Genomic DNA, 13,329 nt, shown 5'->3' with positions numbered 1-13,329 from the left:
TTTTGTCTTTCCTTTTTTTTAGGATTTTCCAGGGATATGTGGGGGGAGGGTGGGTTCTGGACACCCCCTCTGGATCCGCACATTGATTTTTATTGCATGTTGGGTCATTTTTTTTTCGTTATTTTTTTAACCCCGTAAGCTTGTGTGTGTTTGCGAATGCCTGGCTACACCCCAGTGTTCCACTATAAGAAGCTTGAAAGTTACAGTTTGAGCTATAGTTTTGCCTGTTTGAGGTTAAACCCAAACAAAGCAATTTTTTATCACTAAATAGCAGCCATGAATATTTGGATATCTAATTAAAACATACCGTATCTATTCTTATAATCGCACGGGCATTTATTGAAATCACGATTTTGGTCAGAAGTGGGACATGGGCGATTATTAGAAACACCTGTGGTTTCAGTGGAGTCATATCATATTAAAGGCACTCGCTACAGTTTTTCCGGACGGGTCGATATTTACCCCAACACCGTGCCAATTTGGTTTCGATGTAGCTCACTGCAGACTTGGTGCGGTCTTCTGCGCATGCCCGGAAGTGATTATCTAATGTCGCGTACGGCAAATTATTGTATGTTCGCATGCATTTAATGTACAAAATGTATAATATGCTGACTAAAGGTTAGGGTAAGTATCACCATGGTTACAAAATATATACATTTAAGGTACTTTTAGTTCAAACTGCTTCAATCCGACATATACTGGAGTCTGTTATTTATACCAGCGCTCAAACTCTGCATTGAGTCACAGCTGTTTCTAATCCCGTACCGTATCCGTACCGTACATTCGTAAACTACAGGTTTTGTTAAAAAAAAGGGCGGAAACTTTCATTGTTCTATGCCATCAAAGTGCTTCAGAAACACCTTAAAATCTGCTTATTAAGAAATCTGCCGTTTAATAATTTTATATATATATTTCTAAGTCATTTGCTCAAACACGGAAAGAGTATTTCGTACCAACCTGCGTTGTATAAATGCCCGCCACACCCCACCTCATAATTTGATTTAAGCGAAATCTAATATGGTGACCTGTCAATTTTCTTTTTGTTTTAGATTAGGTAGACATAACCAAAGATATGTGTAGAGTTTGATTAAATTCTATTATGTGAAACTCGATAAAATAGCAGAAGTACCAACTTAAAACTGACAAAAATATGCAAAAATAGCCCTTGGGTCTGCTGAACAAGTATTCCTTTCTTTACAAAATCATGTTCTTTTGATTTCTCTGAGCATATTTCAAATAGATATATTGTTTTCCATAATAAAAATGCTTAGATAATCAAATTTATGCTGATTATTGTACTTTACTGAAAGATATTTTAGGATTACAGAAAATTTGAAAAATGTTTAAAATAGCACCATATCTAGGGGCAAATTAAATTGAAACGAAGCTGGTGACCTAGTATTTTTATTTCATTTTTCAATACATCTTAACATGATATTTTAATACAAAACATTTCATCAAAATCTATAATTGAGAAAAAAAATACGAAACTGTAGCAAGCGTCTTTAAAGGTGGAATGACCACCGCAGCCAAACTCAAAATCAGTCGGCATAAACAGGACTGGCAGACAAAAATCTTTTTTTTTTTTACCTTGTTAATGTATATACATACATAAAATAACATTTTCTATCACTCATTAATTTGTTTCCTTTCATAACACAAATAGTCATAGTCATAAAAACCTCTTATCAAATTCCCAAAACAAACTTAAAAATGTACCTATATTTTTTTAATCCCCCGCCGTGGCGGAGGGATTATAGGAATGGTCTGCATCCGTCCTTCTGTCCGACCAAAAACTAGGTCAGTAGGTCAAATAATAAACAAGAGGACCATGATGGTCCTGAATTGCTCACCTCTTCCCACATGACCCAGTTTTGAGTATGAAGTCGTTTTTTCTATTATTTGACATAGTGACCTAGTTTTTGAGCTCATGTGACCCAGTTTTGAACTTGACCTAGATATTATCAAGATAAAAATTCTGACCAATTTTCATGAAGATCCATTGAAAAATATGGTCTCTAGAGAGGTCACAAGGTTTTTCTATTATTTGACCTATTGACCTAGTTTTCGAAGGTACGTGACCCTGTTTTGAACTTACCTAGATATCATCAAGGTGAACATTCTCACTAATTTTCATGAAGATCTCATGAAAAATATGGCCTCTGGAGAGGTCACAAGGTTTTCTATTTTTATACCTACTGGCCTAGTTTTTGACCGCACGTGACCCAGTTTCGAAAATGACCTAGATATCATCAAGGTGAACATTCAGATCAATTTTCATGAAGATCCATTGAAAAATATGGCCTCTAGAGAGGTCAAAAGATTTTTATAATTTTAGACCTACTGACCTAGTTTTTGACCGCAGTTTACCCAGTTTCAAACTTGACCTAGATATCATCAAGATGAACATTCAGACCAACTTTCATACAGATCCCATGAAAAGTGTGGCCTCTAGAGAGGTCACAAGGTTTTTTTATTATTTGACCTACTGACCTAGTTTTTTATGGCACGTGACCCAGTTTCAAATTTTACCTAGATATCATCAAGGTGAACATTCTGACCAATTTTTATGGAGATCCATTCACAAGTATGGCCTCTAGAGAGGTCACAAGTTTTTTTTATTTTTAGACCTACTGACCTAGTTTTTGATCGCAATTGACACTGTTTTGAACTTGACCTAGATATCATCAAGATGAACATTCAGACCAATTTTCATACAGATCCCATGAAAAATATGGCCTTTAGAGAGGTCACAAGGTTTTTCTATTATTTGACCTACTGACCTAGTTTTTGATGGCACGTGACCCACTTTCGAACTTGTCCTAGATATCATCAAGCTGAACATTCAGACCAACTTTCATACAGATCCCATGAAAAATATGGCCTCTAGAGAGGTCAAAAGGTTTTTCTATTATTTGACCTACTGACCTACTTTTTGATAGCATGTGACCCACTTTCGAACTTGACCTAGATATCATCAAGATGAACATTCTGACCAATTTTCATGAAGATCTCGTGAAATATATGGCCTCTAGAGAGGTCACAAGGTTTTTCTATTTTTAGACCTCTGACCTAGTTTTTGACCGCACGCGACCCAGTTTCGAACTTAACCTAGATATCATCAAGATGAACATTCAGATCAATTTTCATACAGATCCCATGAAAAATATGGCCTTTAGAGAGGTCACAAAGTTTTTCTATTATTTGACCTACTGACCTAGTTTTTGAAGGCACGTGACCCAGTTTCAAACTTGACCTAGATATCATCAAGGTGAATGTTCTGACCAATTTTCATGAAGATCTTTTGAAATATATGGCCTCTAGAGAGGTCACAAGGTTTTTCTATTTTTAGACCTACTGACCTAGTTTTTGAATGCACGTGACCCAGTTTCGAACTTGACCTAGATATCATCAAGGTGAACATTCTGACCAATTTTCATGAAGATCTTTTGAAATATATGGCCTCTAGAGAGGTCACAAGGTTTTTCTATTTTTAGACCTACTGACCTAGTTTTTGACGGCACGTGACCCAGTTTCTAACTTGACCTAGATATCATCAAAATGAACATTCTGACCAACTTTCATAAAGATCCCATGAAAAATGTGACCTCTAGAGTGGTCACAAGCAAAAGTTTACGGACGCACGGACGGACGCACGCACGGAAGGACGACGGACACCGCGCCATCACAAAAGCTCACCTTGTCACTTTGTGACAGGTGAGCTAAAAAACCTTGTGACCTCTCTAGAGGCCATATTTTTCATTGGATCTGTATGAAAATTGGTCTGAATGTTTATATTGATGATATCTAGGTCAAGTTCAAAACTGGGTCAACTGCGGTCAAAAACTAGGTCAGTAGGTCTAAAAATAGAAAAACCTTGTGACCTCTCTAGAGGCCATATTTTTGAATGGATCTTCATGAAAATTGGTCAGAATGTTCACCTTGATGATATCTAGGTCAAGTTCGAAACTGGGTGATGCATCTTCAATAACTAGGTCAGTAGGTCAAATAATAAAAAACCTTATGACCTCTCTAGAGGCCATATTTTTCATGGGATCTGTATGAAAGTTGGTCTGAATATTCATCTTGATGATATCTAGGTCAAGTTCGAAACTGGGTCAACTGGTCAAAACCTAGGTCAGTAGGTCTAAAAATAGAAAAACCTTGTGACCTCTCTAGAGGCCATACTTGTGAATGGATCTTCATAAAAATTGGTCAGAATGTTCACCTTGATGATATCTAGGTCAAGTTCGAAAGTGGGTCAAGTGCCGTCAAAAACTAGGTCAGTAGGTCAAATAATAAAAAACCTTGTGACCTCTCCAGAGGCCATATTTTTCATGGGATTTTTAATGAAAGTTGGTCTGAATGTTCATCTAGATGATATCTTGGTCAAGTTCGAAACTTGGTCCAGTGCAGTCAAAAACTAGGTCAGTAGGTCTGAAAATAGAAAAACCTTGTGACCTGTCTAGTGGCCATACTTTTGAATGGATCTTCATAAAAATTGGTCAGAATGTTCACCTTGATGATATCTAGGTCAAGTTTGAAACTGGGTCACGTGCCTTCAGTAACTAGGTCAGTAGGTCAAATAATAAAAAAACCTTGTGACCTCTTTAGAGGCCATATTTTTCATGGGATTTTTAATGAAAGTTGGTCTGAATGTTCATCTTAATGATATCAAGGTCAGGTTCAAAACTGGGTCACTATGTCAAATAATAGAAAAAACGACGTCATACTCAGTTCAAAACTGGGTCATTTGGGGACAGGTGAGCGATTCAGGACCATCATGGTCCTCTTGTTAACTGATTTTGGGGGGATGGGCCCTTAATAGAGGATGGGTGATAATTAGAATAAATACGGTATCTGTTTTTATGCAGTTTTGCTTTGAGTGGGATGGTAATTATTTTTAAGCTAAGGAGAAACCTGTCACCCTAGGTTTCAGTCTGTTTTATACAAGTATATCATTTCTGTATCACTCTGCATAGAAAGCATCTCTGAAAGCATTATTTGTAGAAATCATGAGGATTTTTTCATGGTAGTACAGATTTAATACATTTTTAGCTCGACTGTTCAAAGAATAAGTAGAGCTATCCTACTCGCCATGGCGTCAGAGTTGGCGTCAGCGTTTGTGTCACACCTTGGTTAAGTTTTTCCGTACCAGTCCATGTTTTGACAAAGTCTTTTGAGCTTTGAAACTTTCAACACTTGTGAACCATCACCATGTCCCATTTTAAGCAAGAGCACATAACTTCGCACATAACTTCATCAAGGATTTTGGCTGAGTTATTGCCCCTTTTAACTTAGAAATCTTGGTTAAGTTTTTTGTACCAGTTTACATTTTGTGTAAAGTGTTTGATATATGGCTTTGAAACTTTTATCACTTGTTTATTATAACAGTCTCTATCTGTAGGCAAGAGTTATAGGTTATTAGCTTAATAACCGCTGAAGAACGAGTGCATATTTCCCGATGCAAAGATAATAACCTTTTTATTACATACACATCTACATGTATAAATATAACGTAAATATTATAAATTTGTTCAATAGCCTGAACAGCATTGACAATACTGGACTAAATAGAAAAAAATAGTGCAAGAACAAACACTGAATTACGTCACGCACCCGATATGAAATTCAGGCGTCAGTGTATGGAAAAATATTGATGTTTCCGGTACCAGTGTAACTTAACGGGGAATAGAAACGTGTATGTAATAATACATAATATTGTCAACTATTTTGGCTGAATTATGGCCCTTTTTGGACTTGGAAATTGGTTCAGTTTTAGTACCAGTCCATGTTTTGTCAAAAATATTTGACATGTGCTTTGAAACTTTTAACACTTGCTTATCATCATGATTTCCATCTGTAGGCAAGAGTACATAACTCTGTCAAGTATTTTGGCTGAATTATGGCCCTTTCTGGGCTTGGTAATTTTTTTTCAGTTTTCATACAAGTCCATGTTTTGTCAAAGCTATTTGATATGTGGCTTTGAAACTTTTAACACTTGTTTATGGTCACAATTCCCATCTGTAGGCAAGAGTACATAACTCTGTCAACTACTTTGGCTGAATTATGGCCCTTTTTGGACTTGGAAATCAGTTTAAGTTCAGTACCAGTCGGTATTTTGCCTATTATCTTTCCGTCATATGGCTTTGAAATTTTGTCAACCTTTATAGTCTTCATACCTGGGACAAGGACTTAAAGCTCAGTTATGCCCCTTTTTAGCTCACCTGTCACTTTGTGACAAGTTGAGCTTTTGTGATCGCGCAGCGTCCGTCGTCCGTGCGTGCGTCCGTGCGTGCGTGCGTAAACTTTTGCTTGTGACCGCTCTAGAGGTCACATTTTTCATGGGATCTTTATGAAAATTGGTCAGAATGTTCAACTTGATGATATCTAGGTCAAGTTCGAAACTGGGTCACGTGGGGTCAAAAACTAGGTCAGTAGGTCTAAAAATAGAAAAACCTTGTGACCTCTCAGGAGGCCACATTTCTCAATGGATCTTCATGAAAATTGGTCAGAATGTTCACCTTGATAATATCTAGGTCAAGTTCGAAACTGGGGCACGTATGGTCAAAAACTAGGTCAGTAGGTCTGAAAATAGAAAAACTTTGTGACCTCTCTAGAGGCCATATTTTTCATGGGATCTTTATGAAAATTAGTCAGAATGTTCACCTTGATGATATCTAGGTCAAGGTCGAAACTGGATCACGTGCGGTCAATAACTAGGTCAGTCGGTCTAAAAATAGAAAAACCTTGTGACGTCTCTAGAGGCCATATTTCTCAATGGATCTTCATGAAAATTGGTGAGAGTGTTCAGCTTGATGATATCTAAATCAAGTTCATAACTGGGTCATGTGCGGTCAAAAACTAGGTCAGTAGGTTGAAAAATAGAAAAACCTTTTGACCTCTCTAGAGGTCATATTTTTCATGAGATCTTCATGAAATTTGGTGAGAGTGTTCAGCTTGATGATATCTAGGTCAAGTTCGAAACTGGGTCATGTGCGGTCAAAAACTAGGTCAGTAGGTCGAAAAATAGAAAAACCTTGTGACCTCTCTAGAGGCCATATTTTTCATGAGATCTTCATGAAATTTGGTGAGAATGTTCACCTTGATGATATCTAGGTCAAGTTAAAAAGTGGGTCACATGCCTTCAAAAACTAGGTCATTAGGTCAAATAGTAGAAAAACCTTGTGACCTCTCTAGAGGTCATACTTTTCAATGGATCTTCATGAAAATTGGTCAGAATTTTTTATTTTGATGATATCTAGGTCACATGTGCTCAAAAACTAGGTCACTATGTCAAATAATAGAAATAACAACGTCATACTCAGTTCAACTCTGGGTCATGTGGGGATAGGTGAGCGATTCAGGACCATCATGGTCCTCTTGTTTGGACATAGTAATTAGTTAAGTTTAGCATACCTTTCGATATTTTGTCTATTAACTGTTTTATATATGGCTTTGAAACTTTGAACACTTGCTTACTGGGTCACACATTGCCATATAGTGCAAGACTTAACCAAATCCACAAATGCAGGTACATTGTTTGTCTTATTTATCCCTTTTCTTTTGTCTGAAAATCTCTGGTAATATTTTGACCCTATACTATCAATACTTTGAAAAGTCAGGTGCTGTCAATAGACAGCTCTTGTTGTTGAAATGAACTCCCTAATTCAATTTGGGCAGTACCACATATAATGAAAAAGGCTGTTCACTGAAAATTTACTGACTGAATAGCAAACAGTGCAGACCATGATCAGCCTGCTTGGATGTGCAGGCTTAGCTTGGTCTGCACTTGATTCACTTTCCAGTTAATTTGGCTACTAAAAATAGCAGCATGGAACTTTGGGAAAACCATTAGCTATCTAATTTTAGATTATTACCATGACTGGGAAAACCTTTTAGTAACATTTTTTTCCAGTAACGAGATAGTTATTTGTGTATCATAAGTACTTGTCTTTGTTTTGCAAAAATGTCAAGTGCATAATGGAGTGTAGTTTTCCTGTATAAAAAAATTAAATATATTAATTCAAATTCACTGTTATTATATTACATAATAATATAAAGAATTGTCAAGTTTGACGTATTATTTAGAAATACAGTGCTTATGGGTACAGTCAGCTCGCCAATAGAGAATCACTGCTAATAGCGGGTCACTTGAAAATAAAATGTGAACCTCTCTTATACATAGAGTATACAATGTTTAAGTCTCCAGTAATATAAACTTATCACTTAGCAATTATTACACAAAAGAAGATGGATCTAATCTAATGAGTTTGAGTTCCATGAGTAGATATCTCTTGCAACCATGTTTCCTGACTTGGATTTTAGCACTCTTGAATTCTTCTAAGTAGAATATTTTTGAGCATACCTCACAGTTACTTTTTAAGATAAAACCACACAAATTTGGTACCATTTTAAAGAGTGAAACACACATTTTCATTGGGATAATACGAATATGAATTTTAGATTGACTTTGACGAAAAAAAGTGCCATCAAGCAGAGGCGGCAATTTAGCCAATAAAGGGTCACCCATATCGGGGATAATCGAAAGATTGTTTATTCTGCTAAAAAATACAAATCAATGGTTGATTTGATGTAATAATGGTTTGAACTGGCAAATTTAGACAAATGAATAAGGTTCTGTGCATCAATATTTTGATTTTAGTTATAGATATCGTTGGTGCTAATTATGCTTAGAAATACAACTGTGAAAACTAGCGCTATATTCCTTTTACCTAGTATCTCCCGTTTGAAATGTAAACATACTGATTCTCATTATATTCTGCCTTGAAATGTTTATTTCCAATACCTAAGTCATGTTTTGTCAGAAAAAAACTATTTTAAATGGATAGAAAATATGATAAACCAGGTTAATACCCCCTATTGGCAAAAGTGACCCCCCCCGTATTGGTGAATCGGACAGGTTTAGATATTTCATCATAACTTCAGACATAAAAGATAGATTCAAATAAATCAAACATTTAAATGAATGTGAGCAATAGTTTTAAGTGTTAGTAAGTTTAGATATCATGAAAGTCTAAACATTCTTCATCACATGCTAAAAGTGTTGATTGTGACCCGCTATTGGCGAGAGTATCTGTATAGCGGATAGTTAACTAATTTTCCTGCCTTCCAGTTGAAAGAAATTACTGAAAACTATTACTCAATGGATTTGAAATAATTGTTCAAAATCATCACCCATCATATGGCACAAGGTGCATAACTCTGGCACAATTTTTTCATGATTTATTCCTCCTTATACTTACAATTTGAGGGTTCAACGCAATAAGGGCGTATCTACATATAATAATCACATGTAGATACACCCTTATTGCGTTGAACCCTCGAATTTCAGGTTAAAATTTTGATGCACTTTCACTCTATCTCTGTTGTTATTGAATGGATTTGATTCAAACTTACAATAGTTGTTCAACATCATCTCCCACATCATATGACACAAGTTGCATAACTCTGGCACCAATTTTCATGAATTATTCCCTCTTTTTACTTAGAATTTAAGATTAATTTTGATGCATTTCCATTATATGTCAGTTATTATGAAAAGCAGAAACTGTTGATTCAAACTTGAAGTAGTTGTTCTACATCATCACCCACATCATATGACACCAGATACATAACTCTTGCACCAATATTTTATTAATTATGCCCCCGTTTTGCTAAGAATTATAGTGTCTGGATACACTTTATCTTTTAAATTACTTCTTTTATTACTTAATATTTTTGACACAGACTCAGGCCATGTGCAGTATCTTCATTCACCATTTTAGTCATTAAACATATCAGTGACAGCTTCAGTGTCCTCAGCTGTGCCCGGTTTCACTATCTAGCAATGAAATGGTGAGCTATTGAGATCACGCTTTGTCCATTGTGTGTCCGTGCATGTGTGCGTGTGTCCATCGGTCGTCAACAATTGTTGAGATATCTCCTCCATAACCACTGAATGGATTTTGATGAAACTTGGCATGGATGTTCCATGGATGGTGCTCTACTAAAATTATTCAAACAGTTCCACTTGGTTGCACATAGGGTCCGGCAGAGCTAAAAATAGAAAAATCTTCAAAGGACATATTCTCCTAAATCGATGATCGGATTTTGAAATAATTTCACACAAATGGTCCTATGTCACCCACTACCAAGATTGTTCAAATTATATTAGTCGTCATAAAACATGGCCGCAAGGGGACATGGTCACTTTTCATTATACGTATATAGTGAAAACTTCAAAAATCTTCTTGTGTGAAACTGATGGCCCGATGTTAGAATAATTTTATATAAATGGTCCTTATGTCACCCTCTGCCAAGATTGTTAAAATTATTTTGATTATTCAAAAAACATGGCCACCAGAGGGCATGGTCACTTTTCCCTATATGTATATAGTGGAAACTTTAAAAATCTTCTAGTGTGAAACTACTGTTCTGATTTTAGAACATTTTTACACAAATGGTCCTTGTGTGAACCTCTACCAAGATAGTTCAAATTATTGTGATTTGTCAAAAAACATGGTCGCCAGAGGGCATGGTCACTTTTCTCTATATGTAAATAGTGGAAACTTTAAAAATCTTCTCGTGTGAATTTAAAATAATTTTACACAACTATAGTCCTTATGTCACACTCTACCAAGATTATTCAAATTATACCACTTCGTCAAAAAACATGGCCACCAGAGGGCCTGGTCACTTTTCCCTATATAAAAAACGTCTTGTGAAAAACTGCTGGCCCGATTTTAGAATAATTTTACACAAATATTCCTTTAATGACCCTCTACCAAGATTGTTCAAATAATTTTGATTTGTCAAAAACATGGCCGCAAGAGGGCGTGGTCACTTTACCGGGGAATTTTTTTCTTTGTTACTTATTTTATAATTGCTTATATGTTGTAAATTCACATAAACATTGTGCAGCATACAAAGTATGTGCAGGGGCTCGGACCATTATACCCAAGGTCAAGGTCACAATGTTGTTATACTTGGAATTATTTTCATGTTAAATTTTTTCGAAAGCTTTGTTTATAGACTTATCTTTGGTTCTTTAAAAGATAATGACTTGAAATTAAGAATATTTCTATAAAACGTGAGGTTACAATTCCCATAACTCTAATTGTATTTTTGACAGAATTATGCCCCTTTCAAGTTTATGGGAATATACCTTTAACAGAGTGCAATGAAAATCACCAGTGCATCTGATGATGTACAAAATAGACTATTTTTAACACAAGGTCAGCTGTGAATGAATAGTTGGTAGCTAATTATAGATCTGGAAAACCTACCTTAGAGATAATTTTGGTAAACTAATTTAGTATTAAATATGTAATCTGTCTAGTCTAACTAATTTGATGCCATCCTAGGAAAATTGAGATAATTTTTTCAAATGGGCAATATCCCAACACTTAGACTGCCAAAACAATCTGAACGTCAAATTATTTTTACTAGTAATCTGTCTTTAAAGTTGAACTGTCTCTTCGTGTTTTTTTGTTTTAGAACTAAAACACTTAATTACTTGTTCATGAGGTGTTTACTTATTCAAATGATTTGAGTGTGGGAGATCGCATGCTGCAGGTCATATGAATGTTGAAAATAGCACCGAGGACTCTGTTATGAATTGTGTTTTGTATTTTTGAGTTTTATGTGTATTGTATGTTTTTTTTTTCTATCTGTAATTTGCAGTTATCTTACGTAAAAATAACTTTCAGCTTTAGAATAATCTTCCGATACTTTTCACTTTATAAGCTCACTATTTAATGATTGGTACCCTTGACGTCTTTTCAAAATATGTCTCCTCTAAAAACATTCAGTGTTGGGACAATGATCATTTCCTTGTTAAGTAAAGTTTTAATTGCACTACTCAATAGTACATGGCATCCGTAATTAGCTCAATGAATGTTAGGGGTTTAGGAAATTCAAATTTATAAGAGAAAGCAAGTATTCCAATTTTTAAAATCTCGAAAATTCTTAACGTCTTTTTTAGGAAACACATTTACCAGTTAATAAAAGTACATTCTGGCAATCTGATTGGAATGGGGAATCTTTCTTCAGCTAAAATAGTTCCTGTAGCGAAGGAGTCGCTATTTTACTCAATATAAAAGAATCACACAATATAATCAGTTTCAAAGAATGTTATAGGACGACTTGTTTCCTTAGAATTAAACTATAAGGACCAAGATATAACAATAATTATTATATATGACCCGAATAAAGATGATGCCAATTTTTGAAATCTCTTGAAGATTTTTTAAATGAAAATAATGACAAAAACTTTAACATTAGGGGAGATTTGAATAGAGTACTAGATTTAACAAAATACAAACGAACTGGGAGACTCGAAACTCGACTAAAATCAAATAATAAACTTGAAGCAATTATACAAGACTGTAGCCTGGGAATCTAGTCTGACAATTTCTAACGTTTTTCTGCCTGCAAATTGACAATTTGATAATATCAGAAACTCGATGAATGCCAATTAACACTAATTAGCGCAAATTAAGTCGGGTCTTTAATGCAGAGATATTATCAACGGCTTCCCAGGCTAGCCTAACTGATATATGGCGACCAAACGATTAATTCACGCAATTTACATGTAACTCAAACTCAACATTGTCATTGAAGTGACCTATACTCATCAAAGTTGCACCCAACTATTTTTGCTAAGGATTGATATTTTCTCAAAATTTAGACCAAAAAGCACCCCAGAGGCCCCCATTTCATACCTATATTTCATTTTTTTTCCACGGGGAGAGCACACTGACCCCTTCAAATTAGGAAAGAACCACTCCCAGAACTTCAAAATTAAGACCAAAAAAATACACCAGAGCCCACTATTTCGTACTTGTATTTCAAAATTTCCCAGGGTGAGAGCCCCCCTGTTTCCCTAAAATGACTGGGATACCTCCTCCCTTACCTTTAAAATTAGACCGGAAAAAAAATGCACCAGCGTCTCCATTTTATACCTGTATTTCAAAATTCTCAAGGGGAGAGCCTGACGCCCCTAAAATGACTGGGATACTACCATACCTCAAAATTGAGACCAAATAATGCAACTGAGCCCACCATTTCATACCTGTATTTCAAAATTTTTCAGGGGGACAGCCCCCTTCTCTCTCCCCCCACCACCCCCACCCCACCCCACCCCCGGTAATAGTAGGGGAGTACTCCTCCAGTACTTCAAAACTTAGACCAAAAATGCACCTAAGGCCATCATTTCATACCTGTATATCAAAAACATTCAGGGGGACACCCCACTCCCCCAACATGGACAGAGGCCCCTCTCCCATACCTACTCGCTATTGGCGCTATGTTCCGCGCCGGTTGTGC

This window comes from Mercenaria mercenaria, chromosome 4 (assembly GCF_021730395.1).
Source record: "Mercenaria mercenaria strain notata chromosome 4, MADL_Memer_1, whole genome shotgun sequence".
Taxonomy (NCBI): domain Eukaryota; kingdom Metazoa; phylum Mollusca; class Bivalvia; order Venerida; family Veneridae; genus Mercenaria; species Mercenaria mercenaria.
Note: the sequence above shows the minus strand (reverse complement) of the source record.